Raw genomic sequence first — 24335 nt, 5'->3', positions numbered from 1 at the left:
ATCGCGTGTGAAACTTCCCGCGAACCCCAGTAATACACGTACCCCGTTCGCACAGGGCCAATCGCGTGTGAAACTTCACGCGAACCCCAGTAATAAGCGTACCCCACTCACACAGGGCCAATCGCATGTGAAACTTCCTGCGCACCCCCAAAATACACGTACCCCGCTCGCACAGGGCCAATCGCGTGTGAAACTTCCCACGCACCCCCAAAATACACGGACCCCGCTCGCACAGGGCCCATCGCGTGTGAAACTCCCCACGAACCCCAGTGATACACATATCCCGCTCACACAGAGCCAATCGCATGTGAAACTCCACGCGCCGGGGTGTACATGTATTCGGAGGGGTGTGCGGGGTGTTTTACAGGCGTTTTCGTGGTTGGGGGGCTGTATGCTGGTCCAATGGCCTGTGCGCCATGTACAGGATTTGTGCGCTGTGCATGGCGCACGGGGAGGGGTTGGAGGCGTAACTGGCGCTGCTGCAGGGTCGCTGCACCATTCTGCGCCACGGCTGGTTTTGGATGTTAAAATCCATGAATATGCTGTGCGTGGAAATGGATTTTAGCGCACGCGGCTGGCGCAGACTGTCAGACGTGCACACTGTGAGTCAGCTGCGTGCGCCACTTGTGCGCTGGATTCTATGAATTACCCCCTATATTGTTTGAACCAGGACTCAGCCACTGTTATGCTTTAGATGCTGTAGTTGGACCACATTCTAGAGGCCCATTTTTATTTAGTACTTAACATTCGTTTAATTAATCTGTGCCTGTATTAACCCTAAACAAGGACATATATTAATGTCTCATCTACTTTGCATTAGCCCTAAAATCATTTAGGGGTGTTTCCAGTTCTGTATATTGATTTTATGGTCTTCCAGTAGCAATTGCAATGGAAGCGACCACATACATGTGTGGTGAGGTCAACGCCGAGCCACAAGACTCGTGCAGTGTCACATATTCAAGGTCACGTGTGTGACCAGGCGACTTTGCTCAGCCATACATCAAAAAGCCTCATCAGACAAGGGGATCTGTGCACAGAGCAATTTTTATTTGAAGTCAGCAGACAGACCTTTTATAGTTAATACAGGATTGCACATTCTTTATATGCATATCTGAACCTTACTTTTAATACATTTCTCATTGGTCCTGTTTAGGATGACTTGCTATTTCCCAAATTAGAAAATGGCAGCTTCAAACACACAACTCCTTATGCCAATTAGCAAATCTAGATACTTTCCCAAGTTTCCAATAAACATTTTGCAACTTTGAGAACTGGGTTCGAAGCAGTTTGGGATGACATGAGTCTTCAAACTCCCTAGCACAGCGCGCCAAGAACATAGATAAGTTATCCAGCTTTCTATTGGGTAATCCTGCATTTAGCTCCTTTTAACCCACTGCTAAATGAAATTTATAGAGAATCCTTCTACATCAATCAATGTTTCGGAACTGTATATTCGTACCATTTAAACTGCTGAATGTTCTCATACTGGCTTCTGTTCAAATACACTCCCATTTCTGCACACAACACCTCACGTCTGTGTTTCTCGGTTTTTGACAAAGTCTTTGTGGGAGTATGAGATTTGTAGCCATTTAAACTGAGTTTCCATAACATAATGGAGTATCTCCCAATACACTATCCTTCATATCTAAACATATTCTAGCCTAGTGTCTGTGCCATGTATGCTTGTGTGTAATGTAAGCAAATCTTTTATATCCTATCCCAGACAAGTGTGTGCAGTGACCCCTTTCTCCAATGTACATTTTCCTTGAATAAGGGCAACCTAACTTATCTAAACAGACAATAATCCCCCTTCTAGAATGTTGGACAGGAGAGTGAAGTATTGGCCGTAATTACCATATATACCTGTCTACCATAAGAGGGGGTAAAGACCTCCTCTACATTCCCCCCTCTGGCCGATATTCAACCACTACTCAATATTCAACCACTACTTAACTGTATGCCTGGTGTTTGCCCTCCCGTGCATGCAGTGTACCTATGCACCCCGTCTCAGTCAGCCCCATCAACACAATGCTCCACCTCAACATGGGAGGTATTATGATAGACATTTTTAAAGAACCAATAGTGTCTCTAATCATATTGTATTCTCCTAATCAAATGTATATGTACCCTTTTTTGTCAAAGGTGTGGTATTTATTGTCCTCTTTTAGTCTTTATATGCATGTATGCATCCCCAACCAGTAACTTTGTTTGCTCCACCTTGTTCTTACCCCTATTACCCAATTAAATGTTATTTTACATGCACAGCAAGTGATTTTGGCCACTACGAGAATTGGGAGATATCGTTAAAAGACATTTGTATTCCTTGAGGGGGCCCACCAGCTCATGTTCCATACGGTCATGCATTTACAATTTCATGTTTTTTATTTCCTCTTTTCTCCCACCCCACAATGCTACCTTTGTCCCTGCCTTATTTCCCATTCGTCAGCTTGGCAGGAATCACCCTTGCACACAGGGTCTGGTTAAAACATGGGGTCTGGGTAAAAAGCATCCTAACAGTAACATGTCACCCTCTGTAAAGTCACAGACAAGATTTACTACACCTCCCAGAAGAACCAGGTAGTCATCGTCCAATGCGCTACAGCAGAGAGCTCCGTTACTGGCCTGTTTCCTATTGCCATGGCGACGAGGGAAACTCCCAACACGACGCAATGTCAGAACATCATGTGATACCAGTACACGTGACGATAGATGCATAAAGCCTGCCCCCAGTGAGTAGCCCGGTGCTTCTGATTGAAGTGCTACAGACTTCATGTTTTGTTTTTGCTATTGTGAATTCCAATGTTTAGACCTCTGCTTTGTTCCCAGATTGCCTCGCATTTGCCCATCTGCTCTGTGTCTTTGGTCTGCTCCGTGTAAGTTACACATCTGTTCTTCTGAACATTTCTGACCCATTTCCGCTACAAGGACTGCCTTTAACTAACGTTACAATACCTGCTGCTGCCCACACGTTTTCTGACCCATTTCTGCTATCCGGACTGCCTTTTTCGCATGTCATTATACCTGCTGCTGCTTGCACCTTGCTTATTCCGAATCCTGCCATCAGGAGTGTCATTTCCTCACGTTCGAATACTGCCATTGTACTCCACGTTATCACTCCATCTGAAAACACGGATTGATTAGTAAACCCTCCTAATCTACATCCACTCACCCACTCACCCAACGGCGAATTCCATCATCACAACTCCTCACTGGAACTATAAAGAGACTAGAGACGCTTGCTGTGAATACTGTCTACAACTTAGGCATCCTCGTGCCATCGGGGTAGGTTCTCTGATCCTGGGAATTGTGTTTCAAGGAACTGTCAGGTCTCCTCGTGCCGTCGGGTCAGGGCTTTGAACTGCTTGAACTTGGACTTCAGAGATGAACATTATCACCGTCTCGTAAGACCTTTTTCTGTGATTTTCTATGTTTAGTATCCAGACTCGTTTCACTTGACATTCATAGAGATCTTCTTATACTTCATTGATTTAGATGATTTGTCATTGAATTCCTTGGGGACCACTATCATCCATTCCCACCTACCTGTTTCGCACCTGCTGACTACTACAGCTCAGGTTGGTGTACGTTCCATATCTTGTGGTGTGTTTACTTTAAGTATTCCATGGTCTTGATTTAGTTTTCTTTTTTGTTTATCTAGTTGGCGCTCCATTGGTGTGTGCCTCCTCTTCCAACTATTGGATCTTTCTCTCTGTTAGTCTTACACAGCAGAGTTTTACAATTGTAGGAAGAATTCTTCAGAGACTTCCGGTTTTCATTGTTCAGCACTCCTGCCAGCTACTCTCAGTATTGACGGTGAGTCATAACCATTCTTTAGTGGCCATTTTATTGGTTTTCCATCTGCGCATTTTCCACTCAGTTTTTTGTTTTTCTGTTATTACAAGTCCATGGACCTTTCAGTGGTCCATTTATTTCCCTTCCCTTCATAGGTCATGTTTTAGGACACATTGTTTTGTGACCACAGAATACTCAAACCTTCAATCTTCTGATTTGAATAAAATAGTCAGTTGAGGAGACATTAGATGTTCTGGGGGACACAAGGATGGGGGATTTCATACAGAGAATTGTTTCCTTTTTTTAATAAAACAATAAATGAGCATCTGACTGGGTCCCCTTAAAATCCCTTTTTGTAACACTGGGGGACTTTCTCCCTGCTTGTAGGCTCGGTTGCCTTGAATCACTTGTCTTGCACGTGCCCACTGGCCACCTGAAATATTAAAAACTGAGTGAGTTTCTTGAATACTAAGTGCATTTTATCATCAGTACTTCCTCCTAAAATCTAAACATTGCTACTTCAATGCTCCTATTTCTCTATGAAGCACACCTACCTCCTAAAGACACTTGCTAATACAGTTCCTCTTCCTTAATTTAATTGAATGGCTGCTTATTCTCCCTTTCATCCATACCTTAGTGTCACCTATGTTCATATATCCCTATACCTGTGTGTGCCTGTGACGTGGGACCAAAAATCAGACGTATATGTTTGTTTACCCTCACTTGCCCCACCTTTTTCATAGGCTCACACCCCATGTTGTCCTTCTTAGTGCTGTGCTAAAACTCACATGTCATCACTTTGAAGTGAAAAAGAGAAAATATCTCCTCTATTCTTGATGGAGCTTTTTACATATGGCTTTTTATTTTTCACACCACTGGGGTTAAATTGTCCCCTTCTTTATAGTACAAATAATGAAAGACAAAACAGACAACATAACAAGTCCAAAAACATATTTAAAAAGGGTGTATTTTTCGTTAGCTGCTCCTCTTCTTTCTTCGTTCCGCATTCATGGATAACATTGTTCTTTGATTCCTGCAGAAACCAAATAGAGGCAAAAAGTCATGGTAAGCTAATAAGATGAACTGCACTTCCCCAAAATAGGCTTTGGTGTTTAGGCATTTCCTTTCTGGTGTCATGTGTCATCTCTTTATGTCCATTGTTAGATAGGACACAAACTCCTTTTTTCTTAAGTAAAGCGAGGGTGCACATCAATTTATTATTAGGAAAATCATGCAGTGGCAGGCCTGCTTTTTAGTGCTTTTTGTCCTGTAGAAAAGGTCTTCTCTGTGCGTTTATAGTCCTTCTTTCGATGGTATCGGTTTGTGGTTTCTTCTTTCTTTGCTGAGTTTATTCTGTTGAGAGATAATTAACATTTTTCTCGCCCTTCCTACCCTAATCTACTGACCCATGATGCTGGGAATAAATACTTGTCCTATTAAATGCATGCAAGTGTGGCATATATGCATACAATGTTTGCCTATCTCTACATTTGTATGCATTAACCATTTATAAATATTCAATACTTGTTATCAGCATAATCATAAAAGGGTTGCTCCACCTTCTTATGTTCATGTATCTTCTTTTTTTAAGTAAGATATGGCCATACTTGCATATCTATACTATTCTTTATCTACACCTGCTACCCTTTTCATGGGAAAACATGCTATCAATTTAGAATTACTGTATCCATTACTGCCTTTTACTTGTACTCATCTGGGTCCTCACTCTCTTAATAATGAATGAATAAGGAGATTCACACAATTCTGTGTCCACTGGTACTTAACTTTTCTCTCTTTCTAGTCACCCACTAGTACATGCCTTTTTTCATAATAATCCTTCCAATTGTAACACTATACTCAATAAGGTCATATAGACATTCCTCCTGTGTTTCCAAAAATGACACCCTTTTCACCTATAACATTTAATCAATATTTTTCATAAACTTATATATACATAAAATAATGTTCTTTCTTACTAACTCTTATATGTTCTTTTGCGCACTGGCAGACGTTCTCACATGATGATAAGTCTATCTTGACTGTCAATACTTGTCTGGCCTTTCATTCTTATCTTTATTTTATCAAATATACCAAACTGATACATTTGACAGGCATCATCAATTTCCGCTTATTCATCCAAAATTTTGAATATTTTATCCACACCTTTTTCATAAATCTTATTTGTCCCCTTATGCGTGTCTTCCTCCACTGCCTTAGAGGAGGTATGCTTTCTCTCTTTTTTATCACCCCCTCTGGGAGTTCAACATGCGCTCTTCTGCCTGGCTCTGCCAGAAGGAATCCTTAATGCTCCAATATGGAACTATAGTGTGTGCCCTTGCCACCTCTCTTGTGACCGTGAATTTGAGGTATCCTTATCTCTCTTCTTTGTATAATCCCCAGAAAATCTAGTTACTCTTATACATATACATATATTTACAACACAATCCCTTGTCTTTTTCTTGAAAATATTCCAAATATATATTACAATGGTATGCACTTTATGTTCTCTTATGTTGCAACTCAGCATGACATAATATTTCTCATGAATGTACCTAATGTAAAGAGAAGGCAGCCTATATGTGTGTGTGTGTGTGTGTGTGTGTGTGTGTGTGTGTTTTCATGGGACCATGCATGTGTGTTTGAGCTGAGGTTCTAATCTGTTGATTTTGTATGTGTGTCTGCCCTAGGATGCATACATGTCTTTTGCTTGGGTGTGTGATTTATTGCGAGAAATCGTTTGTGCCTTTCAGTGTGTGATATTTATTGTGTCAACAGTTGATTGTCTATTTGGTGTATTCAAGGTGCTTGAGTGAATATTAGTAGATTGAGTGCATGTTTGTGTGTTCTGTAGGCTGTTAATATTCCCTTTAAATGAGCAGGGATTGAGTGAGTTTTATGTTGATTGTCTTTCAGTGTGTTAGACTGAAGCACTGTGCTTGGGGGTGTGTTAGTGTGTACGTTCACAGAACTAAGTGCATGATCTATTAATTCCCTCCCAGGTCAATGTCCAGTTATCTATAGGCGACCTCTCTTTCTCTGGCACTGGGTAACACATTCTGAAATGTGTGGGGGCTTTGGCAGCAGGCAAGTATTTTCTGGTGCCGATTTTGGTACAAAGACTTTCTTTTTTGTGTGACAAGGCATCTTCTATGATGGTACACCAAGTCTTGTCTGAGCGGGTAGTGGTAGCACTGTTTATGGGGGTTTCGAGCTCTCACTGGAGGGAAAAATCTCTTTGGTGTTAGAGCCCGTATTGAAGATTCTGGCATTGTAGGTGTTAACTTTGTTGTAGGCAAGGGCAGCAGTGACGAGTGTTGTGTAGTAATTTGGAGAAGGGTGCCCCTCTGTTCCTTTGTAAAAAAGACTAGTTCCTCTGTGAACCAGGTGCTGTTGGGTTTGTATGGTTTAGCTATTTTGGTTTTGAATGGGACATGTAGGTCCAAGGTGAGGAGCAGACAGGCATGGAAGTGGTTTGCCAGGTCTTGCGGGATACCGTTTGATGACTGGGGACATGGGATAAGGGAGGCCAGGAGAGTGGTCTTCAGTGCCTCTTGTGTCAATTTGTGGGTGTTGCACTGTCATACGGGCTTCTGCGCAGGTATGTGGTCTATGAGGGGATTGGTGAAGGAGAGATTTAAGTGGATGAGAAAGTGAGCGGACCATGTACTGTATTAATGGATGAGATCTCAATGGTCGCGTTAGCCATGAGGATCCAATCTAGGTTGTATCCTTTGGCGTGGGTGGGTGCTTCTATCAGTTGGGTAGGCATCATGGGGTGAGGCATCATGGGTGCACTTAAATGTACTGGGGTAGACATCATATAGCATAAAGAGTCATTTGAGTAGAGCGTGGTAGTACTGGGCATAATGTTGGATGTGTCAAGCTTTGTGCTCAGATTGCGCCTGTGTTTAGATTTGTCTAGTGTAACTGGGAGCAGACGCGTGATGCAGCGAAGTGGCAGGTAGGACAGGACAGAGAGGGAGGTTAGCAGCGCATCAAGATTGGTAGAAGGGGTTGAGTGGACTGGATGGCTGTGGGAGCGAAGCGAGATCGAGTGGTGCATGGCTGTGGGTGTGGCCTGCCTATTAAGTGCTGTGGGGAGTAATGGAGTGGGGCCTGGGAGTGTCATAGTGCAGGAGTGTTGGTGGAATACCAGGGCTTTGTGATAGGCATAGGTAGGCTGCTGTAGTCGGTTGTGGGCTTGGGCTGTGGTGGCATTTAACTGATGGACATGTGCAGTGTTGTGGCGTTGAGGGCAGTGACAATGGAAGTCGCATGGTGCAATCTCAATAAGGGGGGCTTGGACATCGCAGTCAGTAGGGATCAAAGGAACAGTTGAATTAGGGGCACGTGATGCGATACTGTTGGTAAGAGTCAGAGTGGTCAGAGAAGCCTGAAGGATCGACCAATTTTGTGGATTGGTCTGGGGCATGTGCCACAAGGCGCCGCATTCATGACCCTGGCAGAGCGGGTAGGAAGCGCGTTGGTGGTGGTAGAGAGATACAGTTCGAGGAAGCACAGCTGAAGATGGGCGAGCATACGCATTTCTGGGAAGAGAAGTGACTCTTCTTACCTTTCCAAAGTAGTCGCTTTTTGCGGTATGGTAGCAGGATTTCCTGGACATGTATGCATCGTGATCTCGGGATCGGCTTCAGGCATTGTAGCGAGCGGAGCGGCATCCATGGCATGACAGGGAAATACAGGGCTTTCAGAGAATGGCCTTAAAAGTCCGAATTTAAAGGGGGCCCGGGTCGCCAGTCGGAAGCTGCTTTTCAGGGGCAGCTATCCAAATGAAAGGCGGCAAAGGCGGGCTTCCGAATCTATTCTCATCAGATGGCCTCATTGTTTCAATGCAGTCAGCCTTTGTTTTTAAATGGGTAGCTGCTTCATGTGGAAATAGCCCAACGGGAATTGCAAGGCATCTGGGACACATGTGGAGGGGCTCTGTACGGTACTCCTGTGCCGAGATGAAGCTGTAACAGGGAAAGAGAGGGATTTTCTTGTCATCAGATTGTAATGAAAAGTAGGTTTTTGATGTTTTTGCAACAGTTTTCTTTCAGTTTAAATCAATGTTAAATGTGCAGTAATCTTGTGTAATCTGCAGTCTTTTCCCTAGATGCATTGAATATCTTTCAACAAGGTATTTAGTTGTCTGCAGTAACATGAAATGTCTGCCTTGGGGCAATTAAGCGATTTGTAAAGTAACACTGCCCTGTAAAACAATGCCAATTTTCTGGAGTAAAAGACTTGCATTTGATCTAATTTGCATACCCACAATGCCTTGCTGATGTGACTCTGAACTGGTGGTGAATTTCCAGGGATGGTAACTAGGTGGAGTTGTGGTTGTTAAGCACCCTAAACAGAACACATCACTCTCTTATCACAAAGTGAAGGCCCTGCACCCTGTGCAGCATAATGCACAATGCATTGGTATTCAGTCAATGCCTGCCCGCCACCGTGAGCCGGTGCTCACTCGATGGGGGAGAAGTGATCCCAGCCCTTTAGAACCGCGCCATGTGCAGAATCTCAGGTCCCCTCCAGCTGCTGAGGCTAAGCGTGTCTTTTGGGACACACTAATGGCCTCATTGGGTCTTACATAATATCCACATCAGGAATACCACATGCAGTATTTGCAATCACCTCATGCGGTATTCTGAGGGCTGCTTGCCAATTATGAGTTTACCGCCACTAGGTCTGCTGCCAAACTTGCTAATTTTTCCGGCGCCCAGGAATGGGCAATTACTGGTTCATTACGGCATTGCCGGACCCGGTAATCACCCTTTCCCAGGTGCCGGGAAATATGGAAGCCAGATGCACGGGCACCCTTCGTGAATAGTGCTGGTGCATCCGACATGCTGTCAGACCTGGAGGGCACAGAGGCAGCCGTGAGCACAACTCGTAGTTTGCCGGTCCGGTAGTAACGGTGCCTGTAGCTTACCGGTGCCATTAATACCGGACCAGCAAACTTGTAATGAGGCCCAATATGTATTAAAGCACGACGAATCCTGAAAGACCCCATGTCTGCATTTTGAGAAGTTTAAAAGTTGCATTTCCCTCCTGTGGCCGAGATGATCATTATATGTGGGACTGCAGCTGTTAGTAATGGTATATGAAGTATTTAAAAAATTCAGCATAAGGTAAATAATCCAAGCTCATAATGAGAAAGCTTGCTGAAAACCGGTGGTATTTAAATTGGGACTTATTTTGTGATTTTACAATGCAACTCAAACCCACATACATAAAAGCACATCTGATGTGAATGCGTGCTTAGATGGTAAATATTTGAACTGCAAATGCAGGCTTCTTTTTATTGACACTAGTGGCCTTAGCAACAGTTTGAAGAAGAACTTAAATTAAATCCTCTTAAAGGAGTCTGACGACGACAGGGAAATGCTTCTTACAAAATGAAATGAGATAAAGACAAAAAGGTAGATCCGTAAGGATTACTGTGAGCGTCTGGATTAGAGAGGATGAAGAGTATTTATAATGGTCTGCAAAGATGGAGAGATAGGAGCACTACTACTGACGCAACAAACGATGGTACGGTTGATGAGGTCTACCTCTGCGCGCTGTCAACAAGGAAGAACACGCGCAAAGGAAGAGGGCAACATATCAACGTGGGAAATTTTAGGGTCAAAGATTTGGCGATGCCCAAGATTGACGTAGGGATTACTGAACGGAAGAGGATTGACATAACATGGCCTATTTCATAGAACTGTTGTATCAATTCGATAAAGGGCTCTGCCTGATAGAAAAGTCGATCTCGTCCTATCGGTTCAGTGTAATGTGACATATTTCGCTAATAGATGAACTCTTAAACATTATTGTCTTATTGTTTGTCATGAGGGTGACAGTTGCAAAGAAAGCCTAACCCACATTATTTAAATACTAGGTTCATTATGATTTACCTCAACATTTACCATCCTGAGTTAACTTCTCACTCCCCTGTGTTTTTCTCTCTTTGTCCATAGAGAGCCCCTTTGCTGAAGGATTGTAGAGCAAAGCTGGCCTGCCATAGCACCTGCTCATGACTGCATGCAGGGAACAGAGGTTGTACCTGAGAGTGAGCGGTCTCCTCTGTCTCCTGTTTGTTCATTGGCCCCTGAGTACGGTTTCTGTTCGTTGATGGGGCTGGACTAGCAATGATCAGTTTCCCTTTCTGCCTATGCTTTCATCAAGGGGGGGGGGGGGACTTAAAAGAAACAAACTGCACTCTGATCCGACAGCCTGTATAGGATTGCTCTACATCCCAAAAGTCTCAGCTGTGATTTCAGAATTGGATTTATTTATTTATTATTTATTTTTGAATGAGTGCCTCTGACTCTTTCCCCATCTCTGGTTTGCCAGTAAGCCAGGCATAGAAGTACAAGGAGGGTTGGCTGTGTATCTCTTTCTCCTTTGGGCCAACATAGGATTATGGATTACGAGCAAAAGGGAAAACAGGCACTTTTCACCTACAGAATCAAACCGCCCCAAACGCATCCATTTTTATCAGCTCAAAAACAACTGTGGCCAAAAAGAGAGTGAGAAAGATTGAAAGTAGCATACACTTAGTATTCCACAGTGTCCATCAGATTACACATAATGGGATTTTAACGCTGCACATTGCACACGAAAGTGGCTTTCGACCAGATTTCAGACGTGTGCCAAAAGGTGCGTGAACAAAACTGTAAGGGAGTGTTCCAGTCGAAAAGTAATTGATGGCCAACAAGTGAAAGCTGTATGCATGATCTTTCCAACGTGGAATAGGGTTCACTCAATAATATTGGGACACATGCAGGTGTGCTCTAGCACCTTGAAGCCCCTCATGTTCTATATGGAATTACCAATAACGATCTCGGACCCAAATAACCAGACAGACTCAAAGAATATGGCAAAGTAATACTTTATTATCAGCATAAAATAATGTAGTGTAATCTGGCAAACAACAACAAGCTGTAGTAAACACGCACACTCAAACTTGATAATACAAAAGTTTTATACCTTAATGTACGTCAGGTGTGACATCATTCTATGAGGCAACTGTAAAACCTATTGAAGGGAGGGATTGTCTAAGGGAACATATGTTCCTATATTAAGTATAAGTGTTAATAACATAATTGGCTGTCTCTTATCTTTTAGGCACACCTCAAACTACCTCTAAATAAGTATAATACTGATTATAGCAGAAACATGTCAGCGGGTTGGTCTTTGCAACATTGTAAAGCATGTTGCTACATAGACCCTTTGATTAGTTGGCATGCTTTCCCAACCTTGAACTTTAGGGTTGTTATCAGAATATAAGCAAACAGGGGCCGAGGTGCCGAAAGTAACATCAGACTACTCCCCACTTTCCCAATTAATCCATCATCTTTCATCAGTTCGGCCCTGGGCCAAGGCTTCTCCTTTGTAGTTGACCTTGCATACTGTTCTCTTATTCTGGGACTTTTAAGGGAGTGTAGGCACACCATTATCTTTTTTTGAAGATTAATGAACAGCCTTTGTTTTCGAATTCTGAATCACATGTTAGGAGACCACGAATTTGTCCATCTCGACCTTCTATTTACTGCTATTTAATTAAATTATGCTAGGTTTCATTATTCATCTCAGCCTCTACATACTTGCTCACACCACCTTGCATAGGCCTTTTGCACTTTTAATTGGCCAATACCTGGCTCTTGCAGATGTTTTCCTCTTTGCTTAATCTATGAGAAATATGTCTTAGGTACATGGCTTATCCTTTTGCCCCCCTTGGGATCTTGCAATTATTCCTTGAAGTAGCTTCTTTGATCCCAGGCCCATAGACTCATCTTTATTCTTCATACAAAGCTGTTTTTTCAGCTTCTCCTGACTCTGCAGTCCTGGTCTGTCTTTGAGTTAGCTTGATTTAAAAAAAAAAAAGATTTTATTGGTTATATCACATTTAAACCTTTAACATTACTTCATGTACACTTTACTACAAATCCAACTTCATTCACTCAGCAGGCAGTACAGGAGTCCAAGTATTTTTACTAAAAGCAGCCTGTAACCCAACACTACTAGCTCCAGCAGTTTTAAGGCTGCGATCGTTGCCCCAATTTTTTCAGCCATCATCAGCCCTTCCCAGCATTCTTCCTCAGTCTTCAGTTCATATAGCCCCACATATTCTCCAAAGTACATTGTTTTACTTGATGTAAATCCGGGGCAATTTAATATGAAATGCTTTATAGTCTCTATTCCTTCTGATTTTCGCAGAAACGGCAAAATGCCTCCAGGGGCTTAATTTTTTTTCTTAATAACAGAACCACTTTTGTCGGTAATATGTTTAGTCTGCATCTCATCAACAGGTCTTGGTAGTGGGGCGACGGAAACCTTTTTAGATATTTCGGCAATTGATTTAATTTCTTTACTTTCCAAATCAAGGAAAAGCCATAATTACTGGTAGACCTCAATTGAAAGGTTTCCATCCAGTCCTTTCTTTGTAGGATTTTCTTTACTTTGCTAGTGTTGCTTATTAACGTTTCCACTTCAATATCATTGGCCCTCAGGAATTCACTGCAACGATTCCCCCATAGCCTCAAGTATCTATCTTTCAGATCTCTCTTGTTATTCAGGATCTCAAAAGGTACAGCTGGAGTAGTTGTTATACATTTTCCAAAAAGGGAGACTGTTTTCCACATAGTAATTGATGACAATGATTCAAGTAGGAGTTCATGTCTAATCATATATCCTGGTAATGAGTTGGGTAATCTCAGGATCTTTTTACGAAAATAGGCCTCACACACTCCCCAAATCTTCCAGAGTGTCTCTGATCCACCACCTTTTGTTTGTAGACAGTCCAAATTGGAATCATCAAAATTTACCATAACGATTCTGGATGGCTCTCCCCTGATTAGTCAATTTTATGAGTTTCTCTCTAATCAGGTTGTATTGTCCCTGTTCATTGATATTCATATTTATCCTAGTTGCTAAATATATTAAGGAGTCCAATTCTTCCATTTTTTGGCCAGTGATAGACCAACTAAAGGATTTCCCCTTTTTCTTGGCCCTCAAACTGACGCCATTGTCATAATCTTTGTTTAGTCGTCTTTACAGACCAATTTCTGTCTGGTCTATGAAGACTAGATCGTCCGCATATAGGATCCATGGGATTACCCCTTCATACATTTTTGGTGGAAATGCTCTGATGTTTTTTTGGAATTCACCCATATCTGCCAAATAGAGGACAAACAGATATGGGGCCAGAGCACACCCTTGTTTTATTCCTTTAAAAGTTTGTATCTTTCTCTAAAAGGATCATTCTTGTGTCATGCGGGTCTGGATTGTAGTATTCGTATAGAAACATTGTATTGCCTCTACTAGGTCCTTCGGACAATTCCATTTTTTTAGCTTCATCCACAAGCGTTTGCGGCAGTCTGTATCGAACGCTTTTTCCAGGTCCATAAATCCAAGATAGACCTTGGTATTTGATGCAAGCACTCGTAGTTTAAGTAGATTCAGGATAAAAAGATTTAACAAGGTGCCTACCCCGGCAATGAAGGCCGTCTGTCTTGGGTCTAATATTCCTGTCATTATTGCCCATTTTTTTAGGTCTCTTGGTAATAGTGTAGCAAATAGTTTCCATATCGATTCCAAAAGGGCTATTGGCAGGTAATTGAATGGATTCCCTGGTCACCCATTTTAAAAATAGGTACAAGTAATGCTTCTTTACATGATGTCGGTAAGATCTTAGTTCTTAGGATTAGTGTAAATAATGAGGTGATCAGGTCAGACCAACTTTCCTCATTTTCCTTTAAGACATTCGAGGTCATTACGACCCAGGCGGTAAGTACACCAACTTTACCACCATGGTGTAAACTATGTTTACACCATGGTGGATGGCGGATTTACCGCCCCATTCCAAGGTGAGTGGGGTGGTAAATCCCCATTTCCCATTTACCCTTCCCCATTCCCATTTTTGCCCCATAGGGCATAATGGGAGTGGGGAAGGCGCTAATTACGGCACCGTAAATTACGGTGCCGTAATTAGCACCAAGGCGGTTTAGCGCCATGGATTTTAACGCCTGCTAAAAGCAGCCGTTAAAATTGGAATCAGGCGTTAAGGGTTAACGACGGCGTTAACCCTTAACGCCTGGGTCGTAATGACCTCCATAGTCTGAAATGCCGTCAGGACCGACCGCCCTCGATGAACTGATGTTTTTAATAATTCTTAGGAATTCTCCCCTGTCAAAGTCAATATTCCATGCAGTCCAATCGTTGCATGCCTCTTCACTCTTCACCACATTATTCTTCTTGAATAAAGTAGTATAGTGCTCTACCCAACGCTCCTCCGATATCTGTGCTCTGTTGATAGCTGTTTGATAATCATGTCCATGATTAATAATATCCCATAGGTTTCTGCTGTTATTTGTACTAACCGCAGCTAGCATTTCTTCTGCGTCCTGTTGGGCTCGACTCTCTTGAGTGGCTTTCCGCCAGTTCTTATATCTTTGTTTACATTTCCAGATCTTTTCCTGTTTATTCCAACATTCAGTTCTAGTCAACATTTTTAATTCACCGCTTTAATCTTTCCTTTTTTGGACTAGAGTCACATCATAGGCATGTTTCCTTTCTATTAATGGTTTCATATTTACTCCTTTCTTTATCTGAAATTCCTTTAGCATCCACCTGTATTCCACATCTTCCGGGTTTTCACGCACATGTCTATCATATTTGTTAACCAGTCTTGGTAATTCTTTGTGTTTTATCCGTAGTCTATTTAGCCTCCAAGTGACTTCAACTGGGTTCTTCATCTGGGCCCATGTTTCCTGTATGGGTTTGTCATTTCAATCCTCAGTAAATCATGGTCACTTTTTATTGTTTTTTTTACCTCGAAAGATTTGATCCATTGAGATAATTTTGCCAAGATGAAACAATAATCAAGACAAGCTTTATTAATGCACCTGCACCAGGTATCAGCTCCCTGGATATCTCCTATGTTTTGGGCATTTAGCATCCTCAGATGCCTAATTTTCATTTAGTTTATCCAGCGTAGGGCTCTTCCCTTCAGCTCCACCTCGGTTATCGGCTTTCTGCTTTTTGTTAGAAGTTTAATATTGAAATCGCCGCAGATCATAATTAGCTGATCTTTTTCAAACAACATTGATCTGTTCACCTCTTTCATTATATCTGCCAAGTAAGACTGTGATTGTGGCATATTTTCGCTCCAGTATGTATTTATTAGTAGAAGTTTGAATAGCCTGTTTTCTAGTTGTTTTTATGGCTCCAATAATCCAGAATCAATTTTGACCAAGGTTATAAATCTGACATACGATCTGCCTTTTACGCCTATCTTGGCCGGGTTGATATAAACCTCATAATTTTCACACAGGGTTTTGTCCTTACCCTTAAACATAGGATTTCATATTGATCGAGGAAACTATCCTCTCCTGAATAGAGGTGTTTGAAACCAAATGTGTTCCATGATGCACAGGTATGTCTCTTTCCAACGTCCTTCTTCTCATTCTGTTGCATTTTGTTGGCTACCAGAGCACCCGCCATCCACAACCAATCTTAAACTTGTTCTCTGCATTGAGCTCTTGAATTTAGTACTTGTATTTGTTTTCTAGAGTTGTCAATGGTGAAACATGAGGTTTTTACCAGATGTTCATGCTCACTGGGCTTGTCTAAATCTTTGTTGTTGGCCACCTTCTTGGATTCTCCTTCCCTTTCTCTCTCTGTTGATCTTGATTGTCTTCTAACTTCTCCTTTCTCTCGTTTTTTCAGGTTTAATGATTTCTTCATCTCATTTTTGTTTACTTCAGGATGAAGTTGTCTCGCCTTAGATTCCTTTCTTACGAACTTCGACATCGTATTTCCCTTTATAGTTCTGTTAGTATTGCTCGGGTTTGAATTCCAATCACTATAATCAGTCATTACATATCCAAAATGAACCAGTTCATGTCTCACTTCCAAGAGCATATCTTTAATTTTAGGCGCGGTTAGGTGCAGAATTACTGAGTCCATCCTAGGCTCATTCACAAATTCCACTATTCGGATATCGTCAGATGATATATGTCTCATTTTTGGGATTTGTCTCAGGAGCTTCATAACTTTTTCTCTATTCAGGATTATCTTTTTAGAAGGATTTGAAATATTCTCTAAGCGGATCTTATAACCATCCACTTCTCTTTGGGGGTCACTTTTATTACATTGTCGAACGTCCCGTTGGACATATGATTCCTTGTGCTTTCGATCATATGTTTCCTTAACCCTACAATCTCCTTCGCTACCCTTTATGGGTCTGTTAACCACCATATTATATATTGCCATTTTGCCTTTTGTACAGTTTTTTCTTTTGCCCTCCAATGTTCTAAAGTTGGCAAGGTTGTTTTCCCTCTCACTCATCCTTTTCACTTTCAGCTTTTCCTTGATTTTTTCTCCTTCTTTGTTTGAATTATTGTTATTTTTCATTTTCTTTATTGGTGTCACATTTGCTTTTGATCTCACCATCAGGTCTCATACTTTTTCCTCAATGTCTTCCTATTCTCCGGAGCCGAGCTCTCCCCACTCATCCTCCTCCTGGTTTTTTTCTGTGGCCTCTATTAGGTCACTCAGATCTGCTTCTGATTCAACCTCATAGGGATCATTGTCTTCAGTGTCATCCCGTATCGCTAAGGGTTCTTCGGCCCTATTTGGGGACACTGGATCTTCTCTTATGAACATTTCTCTTCCCGCATTTTTGCGCATTGGTTTAATTCCAATTTAGGGGAAGATCTTATGTTCCTGAAGAACACTCTTCATCCATTTAGCTTCCCTTTAGGAGGGGATTTTATGTTTTTTGATTTCTTCTGTGCTTCCTTCATTTCCTTTGTGTTAGGGAGGCTTTCCTTTATCTCAGGTTTTCTTTTAGTTCCTATTTTAGAGGTTTCCAAGGTCGCTACATCTTGCAATATGGGAAAATTACTTTTAGACTGAGCGTCTTTGGTCTGTAAATTGTCCGAGTTTTCATCATTCCTCGTCACTTTTTCCTTAGACCCTTTTTTCACTGGATTGGGAACTAACCCCTCATTCCCCTCAATCACTATGGGTTGATCACTTTTATCTTTTGAAACAATTCTCATTCCTGGACTTGTCGCTTTTGCAGATTTTCGGTTTAAATATACTTGTCCATTCATGATGGTTTCTAATATCTTTCGGCGTAGTCTGTTTTGCAGATGGAGGTCTTCTTCAGCTTTTTTGTGGCATTGTCTCATCCACTTACAATCATCTATGATTGCCTCCATTAATTGTGACTTGTCATTGGATTCTCTTCTTGCCATATCGCAAAGGTGATTTTGCCATGTGTTGGTGATTTCAGCCTCTATATCAAGCCTCTGTTCGATTTTCTTTGAGAAGCATTCCAAATTTAGCAATTGAGCAATTGTCTTCTCATTTCCCATCTGAAGATCTTGTAATGAGGTATTTAAGGTCACATACAGCTTTAGGAATCGGGACATTGTCATTGTTAATGCCGCCATAACCCTTTTCTTTCTATGAGCTAAGTCAATCTCAGTTTTGTTTTTGTTTTATTTTCCTTGTTTCGGTGGTGACAGATCCTTCCCTGCTGGCTTCTCATTTATATGTACTCCATTAATTCTCTCTCTACGGACAGGCTTGCTGAGGGTGACATCAATTTTCCTCTGATTGTATACTTCAGGGAAGCGTTCTTGAGCCGAGAAGGCTTTAAAGTGGTTTATAGATCTCCGTATTATTTCGGTCTTCTTATACAGCATCTGTAATGCATTGTCATCTAATGCAGCTATTTTCTCATTTATGAAGGATAGACTTTTTCATTTTTCCTCTGGCAATCCTTCCAATTAAAGCAGTAATATCTTGAATGAGTTTTCTGCCAATACAGAGTTTGAGGGATTTCCACTGTTTAGTTCTTTGCATCTCACTTTGGCTTTTTCTCTTGAATCAACAAGGGTTGAAGAGTCCACTTTCATTATGTCTCTAGACACTTGGAGATGGGTCTTGTTGATCTTTAAATTCTCAGTAGAGGTCCAGCCATTTCCCTCTTTTGTTTGGTCCTCCAGAACCAAGTCTATGCTGAACCAGTTTCAACTTTCCTGACTTTTTCTTGTTCATTGGATCTTTTCATGTTCCAGATTTGTTTTTCTGAGTCATCCCAATCATCGAGGTCCTCTGGATTCTAAGTGATCTGGGCACTAGCTGATCTTTGTCACACCACCGGTAAGAGCTGAACAAGTCTGATGGTCTTTAATCACCTCTTCAGGGTTTCCCTCCCTTACTTCCCCAGGCTGTGGTATTCTGCATTTACGTTATTTCAATTATTCCATTTTTGTTGACCTCTACTTGAGTTAGAGGGGAGTAGGGCATATTCGACGGGGAGTCCTTGTCCACTCCCACTTCTTTCCAGGTTGGGATCCACCTCTTAGATTATCATTCATTTGTTTCTAATCCAATTCTGGATCCAATCTTTTCTCGGAATCCTGTTTGGGAGTTGTTTCTGATTTTCCACTCGGCAGTCCACTGATAGGTTCACATAGAGTAGGCAAATCAGTTATCTTTTTCATACTCTTTGGGATGCAGTCATTTCCAGCTGTTGCCATGTTGTTCTCTAAGGTGATCATGGAATTCTTTTCATCACTTAATCCCTCCATTGTGCCTAGAGGTCGGGTCTCTTGCACCCCTACGCTCATTATCTTGTGCCTCTCTTCATTGCTAGTTAATTGTTTGTGTGTATCAGTTTGCGCGGAAGCAGGGCAGGGCGTAACAATCACTTGATCATTCCTGGTTTCCAGCTCCAGCTATTACACTCACCTGGTATCCACGGAGGCGCCACACGATACTGGATGGAGGTCCAAGCGCTATCCCAGACCCCTCTCTGCTTGGTTATGTGCCAGATGTTGGGTAGCGCCTATAACAGGAGAATGGAGGGTTAAGATACTGGTTCTGTGATGGGTGGACTCCCGACTCCCTCTGGTCCAAGTCCTCTCCCTTGGCTTTTGTGCGTTGAACTCTTCATCCTGCGTCTCTGTGCAGGGGTGCATGGTTGGTGCAGGCGTTCCATGGACCTAGTTGCTTCACTGGTCTGTGTGCCCTTATGTCGGGTCCGGACCGGCTGTGACTCTGACTCTGCTTACTGTCTTCCAGGTGAGTTATGTTTTTTCCGTCTTTATTCTCTCTCTTTCTTTCCCTCTGTTTTCTCTATCTTCCCTTTGTCTTGCTCTACTACGCTGTTCCCTAACAATATCTCTTTTGTTTTCACAGGGATGGTTGCGATCTCGGAGTTGCCGCACAGATGGCGAAGACCACGGTGAGTTATTGATGCACGGAGCGCTGCGCTGTTTATTGGTGTTAATTGCTAACCTGTGTTCTCTTCTCTTCTTTGTACAGGTTGCGTTGATTTTCCGGAGTGATGAGCGATCGAAGTGCTGCTTGCCCAGGTAAGTGCTTTGTTAATGATGACCTTGTTCCTTCTCCCTTGCAGGTTGCAGTGAAACCCGGAGATGGGCGAGGTAAAAGAAGTGGAGGGTGCTGCCAGGACTCGCTGCTTGCCCAAGTAAGAATTGTTATTAATGCTGTCCTTGTTTCTTTACCTTTGCAGGTTGCAGCGAACTCCAGAGATGGGTGAGGTAAGTGAAGCACAGGATGGATTCAAGGCCGGTTACTTCACAGGTAAGTGTTCTTGCTCGCTAATGCTGTTCTTGTTCTTCCAGGTTATTAATGAATCCGGATTTAGGGCTCCAGGATCGGGCCGCCGGAGAAGCAGATGAGCAGGAGCTGGACACGGTGAGCATTACGCTGCAGGAGTGCAGAATAACGTAAAGCATGTTCTGCTGTTTGGGTGTGGTTTAAATTGCCAGGTAAAGTAGTTCCAGGCCAAGTAGTTCCAGGCCCAGCCACACCCAAAACACTAGACTGCATGACTTGGTTCTAAAGAACTGAGCTGTGTAATAGGCCTCCATGTTGGATTAAGGTCCAAAACTGGTATTACTTTATTCCTGATAATGAGCCTGGCGCCAAATGCGCCACGACTGACTCCATGTATGTTTCCGATGGAGTTTTAAGGCCTTTGGGGCCAGTGTGAAGGGCTTTAGCCCCACTGCTGCCAGGGGGCTGTTATATCTGAGGGGGTCAGGGGCATGGACCGTGACAGCACTCTCCCTTAAGGCCCCTCTCAAGTTATTTCCTCCATCTTGCCCTGGTTTGGTTGGATGGTTCCGATGAAATCGTCTTACCAGGCGTGGCACATGGACGTGCTCGCTAGACTCCCATGTCCTGTCCTGAGGGCCGTATCCCTTCCAGCCCACTAAGTAATATAACTCGGACCTGGTGAGTTTAGAATCTAGGATGTCCTTGAGTTTAAATTCGGGTTCTCCATTAACCAGTACCAGATTTGGTGATGTTTTGACCCGAGTTCCAGGCTGAACAGATTTTAAGAGTGACATGTGGAATACGGGATGGATCTGCATATTTGGTGGTAAAGCTAGTTTTACTGCCACAGGATTTATAATAGCCTTGATGGTATAGGGCCCTAGATATCTGGGACGAAATGTTTGAGTTCCTCTTATGGGCACGTGCTGAGACGCCAACCAGACTTCATCTCTGACTTGGTAGTCTGGGGCTTTTCTTCGGTGTTGATAAGAGAATCTTTTCTGTCTTTCTTTGTCTTGGATCAATTGTTCTGCTGCCTTTTTGAAGGATTGAGTGATGGTCGTTTGTAAAGTCTTCACCACAGGCATTTCCAAGGCCATGGGGGTATCTAATTCGGAAGTACGTGGGTGCCTTCCATATACGGTATTTAATGGATTCTGTCCGGTACGGTGTGTAGCGAGTTGTTGTAGGCATATTCGGCTATCCACAGCACATTCTTCCAGCTTTCTTCCACATGATGTAACATGCACCGTAGATATTGCTCTAGTGTCTGATTCGTCCGCTCCATTTGGCCATCAGTTTGGGGATGGTGACTAGTGGACAGACGAAAATCGATTTGGGCAATTGCACAACTCTTCCTCCAGAAGTTAGACACAAACTGACTCCCTCGGTCAGAAATCAGGACGGAGGGGAAACCATGTAATCATGCGATTTTCTCTAAAAACACCTTTGCCAGACTGGATGCGTTTGGTAGACCCTTAAGCGGAATGAAATCGGCCATTTTAGAGAATAAGTCAACAACCACTAGGATAGTGTTAAACCCTTGACAGGGAGGCAGATATGTGATGAAATCGAGGGAGAGTGTGTGCCAAGGTGCAGGTGGAATTTCTAGGGGTTGAAGAAGGCCCGCAGGTCTTTGTTTCTGGGATTTATTCTGTGCACAAATGCCACATGACAGAATAAACTGCGTAATGTCCTTTCGCCAGGTCGGCCACCAATAATTACTTTTTACCTTGGCTAGGGTCTTGGCAATTCCTGGATGTCCTTCTATCAGGGGGTCATGATAACCAGAAATGACTTGTTCTTGTAGTGCCTTATTCGGTAGATATAAACACCCTCTGAAATACGGGAGTTGGTTCTTTGTTGTGTAATGTTCACCTTGAGTGGTCCAGTCTTGTAGAGCCTCTGTGTTCATTAGGAGCCGAATTTCCTTTTGGAGTTCGTCCAGAGATAACGTTGTTGTAAATCCTAGTAGTTTTTCACCTGGAATAATGGCCACGTGGTCTGGGGTTGAATATGCATTCTCATCAATACCCATGTGGGATAGGGCGTCAGCTTTTCCGTTCTGGACTCCAGGTCTGTACGTGATTATATAATGATATTCTGCGAAGAATAAAGAATAAAGCTCATCGGAGTTGACAGAATGATTGAGCCTTTGTCGTCTTGAGGTATTGTAGGTTGCGATGGTCGGTGATTACTGTGATGGTATTTCTGGCGCCTAGGAGGGAATGCCGCCAGGCCTTAAAGACTGCCTTTATCACTACGAGTTAAAATATTTGAACGAGAATGAACGTGCTTGGAGATAGATTTTATGGTACACTGCCATTCTACCAAAGACACAGTCTTACTTTAGCAAAAAAATAAAAAAAATAAGATGATACATTCTTATTTTGGAGAAGAACCAATAGTCCACAGGAAGAGTGGAGTAATATTTATTACAAAACAATAGGGGCACATTGTAACAATAGGGTACGTTATTGCCTTTGCTGCTCCATCTTGATAAAGCTTCTAATTTAGTGTACCAATACATAGGGAATAGATGCTATTGCGAGTGCTTATTTGGAATGTGTAGACAATATGTTATACTATGTTGTAACCCGCGGAGGGAAAGGGCACGCGTGTTGGGCGCCCCGCCTCTGCCTCAGTCAGCATAACAGGAGCCTCTCCAGGAAGCTGCACTGCTGGCCACGACCTCCCCTGTTGAAATATCCTGGTTCTCCCCTGCAGGGTGAGGCCCGTGGGGGAAAGGGCATGGGTGTTCGGCGTCCCATGTTTGGCAGCCACAGGGGGAAGCAGCAACATAGGACCAGAGCATGTACAAGGGGAGCACCAAACGGAGAAGAGGTTTGCCAGGTGAGAAAACCGCAGTTACTGCATTAAGTAAAGCAAGTAACATCAAGGCGCAAAATGTTAACTGTAAGGCACCAGGGTGGTGGGACCTTTATCAGTAGGTGCTGGCATGTGCCCTGAAAGGAAGCAACTTCCCAGCCCCACAAGAATCACGGGAAAGGCCTATTTTTTGATAAAGTGGATCAACCAATTCCTTGGTTCTAATCATGATGAATGTGGGTCTAAAATCAAGAACATCAAGGCAAGGGATTACCCACACACTGTCAGTAGCAGTAGCTGCAATAGACTGACCGCTAGCGGCATAGAGCAGCGGGAAAGGGACAACTACGTGAGCAGCACCACAGCCGTCATTGAAAAGATTGAAGGCCTTAGGCGGACACAATCAATGGGCAAGGAGACCAGAGGGTGGAAATGGCACTTTCCCAGTCCTCCCTATTTCTGAGGCCCTGAGTGCCAGCAAGACTTGTGTAGTTTCTGTAACTCCTGTCACCATTTCTGCCACCTTGGATACCCCCAAAGAAACCCCCTGCTCAGGAATGGCAGGGGGAACTCAGTGCCTGTGACTATGTCGACACTTGTAGATAAGAGTCCAGCAATCAAAGAACCATCAAACCGGGCACGGATTCGGGGGCCTGCTGGGCAGGAATGGTCCCCTGGTAGCCAACAAGTTCGATGAGATATTTACCATATAAGGCCTCCATCTTGACCCCAAACGTTTGTCATCACATCCAGGCCTTATAAGACTTGCAGCATACAAGGATACAACACACATTGAAGGTGTGGAGGATATTGCATGTGCTGTGATCGACATTAGCATTCCTCCTTTGGGCACAGTCACAATCAAGAGTGAACCGGACACGTGTTTTGGGAGAAGCGATCTGCCGAGCCTCAATTCCCCCAGTTTACCCATCTCACCTAAACCACTCATCCTGCCCACCATCGAGCACGTTGACAACAGGGAAACCATGGCCAATGTTTGTAAATGCAGTCTCGTTTTGTCCAAGTTGCCAGTCAGGAAGAGGCTGATTTTTGCTCTATAGGAAGCCCATGGAGAAAGGGTGCCATGGGGGAGGGGGTCCCTAACTGGACTGATG

The 24335-nt window shown here is 43.0% G+C and overlaps 1 long non-coding RNA gene across 1 annotated transcript in view; it reads right to left on the bottom strand.

Annotated features, from left to right (window-relative positions):
- Positions 1 to 1048: 1048 nt before the first annotated feature.
- The window catches only part of LOC138510170 (uncharacterized), a 77016-nt gene continuing 53729 nt past the window's right edge, over positions 1049 to 24335 (bottom strand). Inside the window, exons 2-3 of the long non-coding RNA XR_011280336.1 lie at positions 8366 to 8765; positions 1049 to 4825 (exon numbers count right to left, since the gene is read on the bottom strand). This is a non-coding gene — a long non-coding RNA (uncharacterized lncRNA). The remainder of the gene's footprint in view (positions 4826 to 8365; positions 8766 to 24335) is intronic.

Source organism: Ambystoma mexicanum, chromosome 6p (genome assembly GCF_040938575.1).
Source record: "Ambystoma mexicanum isolate Mex_15411 chromosome 6p, UKY_AmexF1_1, whole genome shotgun sequence".
NCBI classification, from domain to species: domain Eukaryota; kingdom Metazoa; phylum Chordata; class Amphibia; order Caudata; family Ambystomatidae; genus Ambystoma; species Ambystoma mexicanum.
Note: the sequence above shows the minus strand (reverse complement) of the source record. Positions and strands in the feature narration are given on the sequence as shown.